The sequence below is a fragment of the Panthera tigris genome, chromosome E1, assembly GCF_018350195.1.
Source record: "Panthera tigris isolate Pti1 chromosome E1, P.tigris_Pti1_mat1.1, whole genome shotgun sequence".
In the NCBI taxonomy this organism is placed as follows: domain Eukaryota; kingdom Metazoa; phylum Chordata; class Mammalia; order Carnivora; family Felidae; genus Panthera; species Panthera tigris.
The window spans coordinates 14,026,807-14,033,997 of record NC_056673.1 but is presented as its reverse complement, the minus strand read 5'-3'; the positions used below and the strand labels follow the sequence as shown (position 1 = coordinate 14,033,997).

Sequence of the window (7,191 nt, the reverse complement as noted above, 5' to 3'; positions counted from 1 at the left end):
TAACAATGAACATTCATTAAGCACTTTCTATGTGCCAAGCAACCTACTAAATGCTGCTTAAAAATTGTTTTTATTGTTTTCAAAATTAAACTTTTTTTTTCAAAGTAAACTCTACCCCTGACGGGTCTCAAACTCATGACCCCAACATCAAGAGTTGCCTGCTTTATGGACTGAGCCATCCAAGTACCCCTCAAAATTAAAGTTGTAATGAAGTCTAAGGAAACTAAAGTGTATTAAAAAAAGGAGCACCTGCCTATTATGGTTGGTAGAGTGAGTAACTCTTGATCTTGGAGCCGTGAGTTTGAGCCCCACACTGGGAGTAGAGCTTACTTTAAAAAAACCCCAAATCTTAAAAGCCTAAAAAAATGTGTACATCTCACCTCAGAAGTAACCATCTCACCTCAGGGTTTTGAGCTGAGCACTTTACCCACATAAACTCATTTCAACTGTAGAGAAATCTTATTGGAAAGATTTATCCCCATTTGCAGGTGGAGAAAACAAAACTCAAAAGAGGTTAAATTTAACACCACCCATGTGGTAAGCAGTGGAATGAGGCGGGACTCAAACTCTAGCCCAGTCAAGCCGGAGGTGACTTCCTGAGGTCTCTCAGTGAAGGGGATGGAGTCAGCTCTGGAAGAAGACACCCATAGTGGTCACGAGTTTTAGAGGAAGCTGCTAACCAGTTCAAAGAGTGAGGTGTGGGTAGCAGAGAAGGCCTAGAAGTTCCCTTCATCTCTTCATGACACCTTGGGATTCTGACTTTCTGAGTTCTGTTTGGGTAACAGCTCTGTATATGGGTCAGTGTCCTGGCAGGGAACAGACGGCACATTTAAAATGGATCATTTGAAAAGAGTTAAGGGGCTATTTACAAAGCTGTGGACAGAGGTTAAGAGACAAGAGATAGAGCCGTTACCATCCCTAGCACTGGAGGGACAAGAGAAGGGGACCTCAGAAAGGATGGATTTGGGGGCATCTGGGTGGCTCAGTTGTTTAAGCATCTGACTCTTGATTTCAGCTCAGGTCATGATCTCATGGTCTGAGGGTCTGAGATCGAGCCCCGCGTCAGGCTCTGTGCTGACAGCCTGGGATTCTTTCTCTCCTTCTTCCCCTGCCCCTCCCCTGCTCACCCTCTCAATTCTCTCTCAAGAAGAAGAAGAAGAAGAAGAAGAAGAAGAAGAAGAAGAAGAAGAAGAAGAAGAAGAAGGAGGAGGAGGAAGGGAAGGAGAAGGAGAAGAAGAAGAAAAGAACTGAAGGATATGGGGAGAATACTGCCTAGCAGGAGCTGTAGCTTCCCTTAAATGGAATCCACTGACCCCCAGTGACCTGGAGGGGAGGAAGCTGAGGAATAAGTAGACTGACTTCACTCTCCTCCTGCCTCCCAATACCCTGCTGGTGACTTTTTCAGCCAATTCCAATCAGCAGCCAGGAGTTAAGGGAGGCCATTGACATTGCCTGTACAGGTTGACTCCCCGGTGCCCAAGCAGGATGGAGAAAAATGGGGAAAGGTTCTGGATGGATGAGATATCTGGCACAGCCTTCCTTATCAGCTTGGGTCTTATTTGCTGTTCTTTGCCAGGCCACTGCCCACTGAGTGCCCTAGCACTGGTAGGAACCAACACCGCCTCTCCATGCAACAAGGCTGCAGGGGCAGCTCTTTTCTTCAAAGACTCTGGTCATACTGTCCTTGCCTCCTGAGTTAAGAGCTTGGAGCCCCAAAGACCACCCAACCTGGGTCCCTTAGAATTCTGTAGCCACAGGGATGGTGTGTGGGGAGTTCTGACATAGGAAAGCCAGCCAAAGGTCATGTGGGTAAGCCTCTTAGCCCACCTTCTCAATGAAAGATCAAACTGGAGCGAGGCTCCATTCTCCTCAGTGCTGAAATGCCTGATTTTGATAAAATGGTCCCTAAAGTCTCAGCCCTGAATTTCAGTCTTCGATTATTCTTTTTTTTAAATGTTTATTTATTATTTTGAGAGAGAGAGAGGGGGGAGGGAGGGGCAGAGAGAGAGGGAGACACAGAAACCGAAGCGGGCTCCAGGCTCTGAGCTGTCAGCACAGATCCCGACGCGGGGCTTGAACTCACAGACAGTGAGCTGAAGTTGGACATTTAACCAACTGAACCACCCAGGCGCCCCCTAAGTCTTCGATTATTCTTAAACCACTAGCATGGCAACAGGAATGAACCGTGTGTGTATGTGTGTGTGTGTGTGTGTGTGTGTGTGTGTGTGTGTGTGTGTGTACCGGGCCACAATTTTGCATCAGACACATCCCCTCTGCCTCAATCTTGCCTACATCTTCCTCCATCTAGGGCAGAGAGCTCAGGAGCTCACCCGATAGGTATCATTGAGGGGAACCCCAGGAGTTCTCCTACCTGTATCTCAAATCCATCCATTTTATTTATTTATTTATTAAAAAAATTTTTTTTAACGTTTATTGATTTTTGAGACAGAGAGAGACAGAGCATGAACGGGGGAGGGTCAGAGAGAGGGAGACACAGAATCTGAAACAGGCTATAGGCTCTGAGCTGTCAGCACAGTGCCTGACGCGGGGCTTGAACTCACGGACCGCGAGATCATGACCTGAGCGAAGTCGGACGCTTAACCGACTGAGCCACCCAGGTGCCCCCAAATCCATCCATTTTAGATCACTTTCCATGATCTTGGGCTACTAGCTCCCAAACTCTTTGGTGATCTGGTGTAACTGTGGCTCCTTTTTTCCTTTATTTTTCCCTAGATTTATATTAGCTTTATCACACATGATGCTCCTCATTTTGCCTTATATGTACCACTTCCTACAGCCAGTTCTTTTCAATATGTTTTATTAGAGAAGTAGTAGAATTACACTTTAGAAAGATTGGGAAATAAACACAATAACAAAAAATGTGCCTGTAATCATATGGTCCTAATGCAGCTACTGTCACTTTTGTGAATTATCTTCTAGTGTTTTCATACCCATGATGACTCACCTACTTGTTTTCATTCCATAACTGTCTGATATTTTCCACCACATTGGATCATAACTTTTCTTTCATGTTTCTAAAGGGTCTTTATTGTTTTGGAACCTCTTAAAGATAGTTGGCTATTTATACTTAGTTTTTGCCTTTTATTTGTTAGAAATAAATTATTACTTTAAAATGACTTTTTAGAGGGGCGCCTGGGTGGCTCAGTCAGTTAAGCTTCCAACTCTTGACTTGGGCTCGGGTCTTGATCTCACAGTTCATGGGATGGAGCCCCGCGTCAGGCTCTGTGCTGACCATGCAGAGCCTACTTGGGATTCTCTCTCTCTCTCTCTCTCTCTTCTCTCTTTCTGCCCTTTCCCTGTGCATGCTCTCTCTCTCTCTCTCTCAAAATAAATGCATAAACTTAAAAAAAATAGGACATGTTGATGCTTAAAAAACCAAAAACCTCCTCCTCAACTTCTCTGTCCAAAGTTTTCCATCATTAACAAGTTCTATGTGTACACGCACACACACACACACACACACACACACACACACACACACACACAGTTTGTTATTTTTAAGACACTGATATCATCATATAGCACCATATCCTGCTTTGCATTTTGCTGTTTTCACTTGGAAATATCCTAAAGGTCAGGAAATGTTTTCATTTGCTACTCAATGCCTATGTATTTAAAAAATTATGTTTTCTCATCATTCACTGTAGAATAATTAGGAATTCTAGATAAGCAAATATGTGAAAACAAATTTGTCCATTTATATCTCCCAGTCATAACAACTTTTAACATTTGGCATTACAAATTTTTTTTAATGTTCATTTATTTTTGAGACAGAGAGGGAGAGAGTGAGAGAGAGAGAGAGAGAGAGAGAGAGAAAGGGAGGGGCAGAGAGAGAGGGAGACAGAATCTGAGGCAGACTCCAGGCTCTGAGCTGTCAGCACAGAGCCCGATGTGGGGCTCGAACTCATGAACTGCGAGATCTACAGTACAGTGCATCCATTTTCTTATTGTTTGATAATCAGGTGGTTTTTACTTTTTTTTTTTTTTTAATTTTTTAACGTTTTATTTATTTTTGAGACACAGAGAGAGACAGGGTGTGAGCAGGGGAGGGGCAGAGAGAGAGCAAGACACAGAATCCAAAGCAGGCTCCAGGCTCTGAGCTGTCAGCACAGAGCCCGATGTGGGGCTCGAACTCACAAACCGAGGTATCATGACCTGAGCCAAAGTCGGATGCCCAACCGAGCCACCCAGGCGCCCCTGGTGGTTTTTACTTTTTAATGTTCTTTTTTTTTTCTTTTTTTTTCTTCAGGGGAAAGCACAAACGCAGTCCCCCACTACCACAAATTATGCAGTCGAGTTTCCCACATTTGAGGAAATCTCAGGGGTCAGCACATCCCGAGTGCAAGGGATAAGCCTCGCCCTGGGAAAACCACCTTCCTGATCATGGTATCTCCCCTGCCAGGTAAATATTACTTTTTAATGTTCTTAAACAGTAATGTGATGAATGTCCTGGTAGCTTAATCATTTGAAAAGTGACTTTCATGGGCTCTGCACTGACAGCAGAGAGCCTGCTTGGGATTCTCTCTCCCCCTCTCTGTCCTTACCCCTGCTCATGTGCAGTCTCTCTCTTTCTCTCTCTCTTAAAATAAATATATGAACTTAAATTGACTTTTATTGCATTTTTTCTTATTGTACCTATTTATTTAGAAAAATGAGAATAGATGGATAAGAAAATGAATAAAATAAAAATCATTATGACTTCACCTACCCATACATAAATCACCTTTTTTGCATTGTAGTGACACAATTTATTTATTATTTTATTTTACTATATTTTTATTTATTTAATTTCTATAATTTATTTATTTTTTATAATTTACATCCAAGTTAGCACATGGTGCAACGATGATTTCAGGAGTAGATTCCTTATGCCCCTTACCCATTTAGCCCATCCCCCTTCCCACAACTTCTCCGGCAACCCTCTGTTTGTTCTCTATATTTAAGAGTCTCTTATGTTTTGTCCCCCTCCCTGTTTTTGTATTATTTTTGCTTCCTTTCCCTTATGTTCATCTGTTTTATATCCATAAATCACCTTTTTATTTGTTCTTATAGTTCTTATAGATGTTTCTAACAAATATATTAATATACTGGTTCTTTATGGTAACATCTTTTTATCTTTAAAAAATTTTTAAAAATATTTTATTCATTTTTGAGACAGAAAGAGACAGAGCGTGAGCAGGGGAGGGACAGAGAGAGAGCGAGACACAGAACCCGAAGCAGGCTCCAGGCTCTGAGCTGTCAGCACAGAGCCCGACGTGGGGTTTGAACTCACAAACTGCGAGATCATGACCTGAGCCGAAGTCGGACGCTCAGCCGACTGAGCCACCCAGGCTCCCCTCTTTTTATCTTTTTTTGAGAGAGAGAGGCAAAGGGGGAGAGAGAGAGAGAGAGAGAGAGAGAGAGAGAGAGAGAGAACGAGAGAGAATCTCAAGCATGGAGAATTTTAGCATGGAGCCTGACTCAGGGCTCGAACTCATGACACTGGGATCATGACCTGAGCTGAAATCAAGAGTCAGACGTTCAACCAATTGAGCCACTCAGGTGCCCTGATTTTTTTCCTTTTAAAATAGACATTGATTTTTTTATGTCAGTAAAAGTTTTCCTTAGTAGCTATATAATATCCCATCATATGGACACGCTTCTTAATTAACCTCCTTTTGAACTTTTGTGTTGTTTCTAGTTTTTCTCTACTATAAACAATGCTGCAATGGACAGTCTTCTACAGAGGATCTTTCTTTCCCACCCACATTTTTAATTATCTCCTTAGGATGGATTCCAAAAAGAGAAATTATTGAGTTAAGAGACATGTACACTTGATGGCTTTTGATCATGCCGTCAAGTTGTCATGTTCCATAGTTGGACCAACTTGTACTCCTACTTCAGTCATGATTGGACTGCCCTTCTCCATACAAACCCTGAGTGGGATAATTAAAAATAACAACAACCAGCTGTTCCAAATCTGACAAGTAAAAATGGTATCGCATTTAAATTTTTGAGTACGTAATTTCTAGCAGGATTCAATTTTTATATGCGTCCACTAGCTATTTATATATCTTCCCTGAGTTGTCTGTTCATGTCAACTTATTTTTCTACCAGAATGTTCATCATTCCTAATTGTTTTGTAATAAAAACTGTCAATATTTTAGTTTTCTATTGTAGTAAGGTACACATAATACAAAATCTGCTATCTTAACTGTTTTTAAGTCAGTTCCGTGTTCAGTCACACTGTTGTGCAAACATCACCACTACCAATTTCCATAATTCTTTTCATCTTGCAAAACTGAATCTCTGTCCGTTAAACACTAACTTCCCGTTCTTCCCCCCTTCAGCCCAAGACCCTAGCAACCACCACTCTACTCTGTCTCTATAAATGTGACTACTTTAGGTACCCCATATAAGTGGAATCATACAGTATTGTATTTTTGTGACTGGTTGCTTTCACTTAGCATAATGTCCTCAAGCATCATCCCTGCTGTAGCACATGTCAGAATTTCCTTCCTTTTTAAGGCTGAACACTATTCCATTATATGTCTATACCACATTTTGCTTATCTATTCATCCATCCATGGAAACTTGGGTTGTTTCCATCCCTCCACTATTGTGAACAATGCTGCTAATTATGAACATATACAGGCATTTATTTTATTATTTTATTTTATTTTTTATTCTATTTTATTCTATTTTATTAACGCTTATTTAGTTTTGAGAGAGAGAGACGGACCGTGAGTGGAGGAGGGGCAGAGAGAGGGAGACACAGAATCCGAAGGAGGCTCCAGGCTCTGAGCTGTCAGCACAGAACCCGACATGGGGCTTGAACTCACAAACCGTGAGATCATGACCTGAGCTGAAGTTGGACGCTTAACTGACTGAGGCATCCTGGTACCCCTATAGGCATATATATTAAAAACACTTAAATTTGGGGGCGCCTGGGTGGCTCAGTCGGTTAAGCATCTGACTTCGGCTCAGGTCATGATCTCACGGTCCATGAGTTCAAGCCCCGCGTGGGGCTCTGTGCTGACAGCTCAGAGCCTGGAGCCTGCTTCGGATTCTGTGTCTCCCTCTCTCTCTCTGCTCCTCCCCCCTTCATGCTCTGTCTCTCTCTGTCTTAAAAATAAATAAACATTAAAAAAAAGAAAATATTAAAAAGGAAAATATATAAAAAAACACTTA

At 42.0% G+C, this 7,191-nt stretch overlaps 1 non-coding gene across 1 annotated transcript; it reads right to left on the bottom strand.

The window, feature by feature from the left end:
* Nucleotides 1-4,267: 4,267 nt before the first annotated feature.
* Nucleotides 4,268-4,431, bottom strand: LOC122233841. Its single transcript, XR_006211567.1, has one exon. It is a non-coding gene; the product is annotated as a U1 spliceosomal RNA (small nuclear RNA).
* Nucleotides 4,432-7,191: the final 2,760 nt, after the last annotated feature.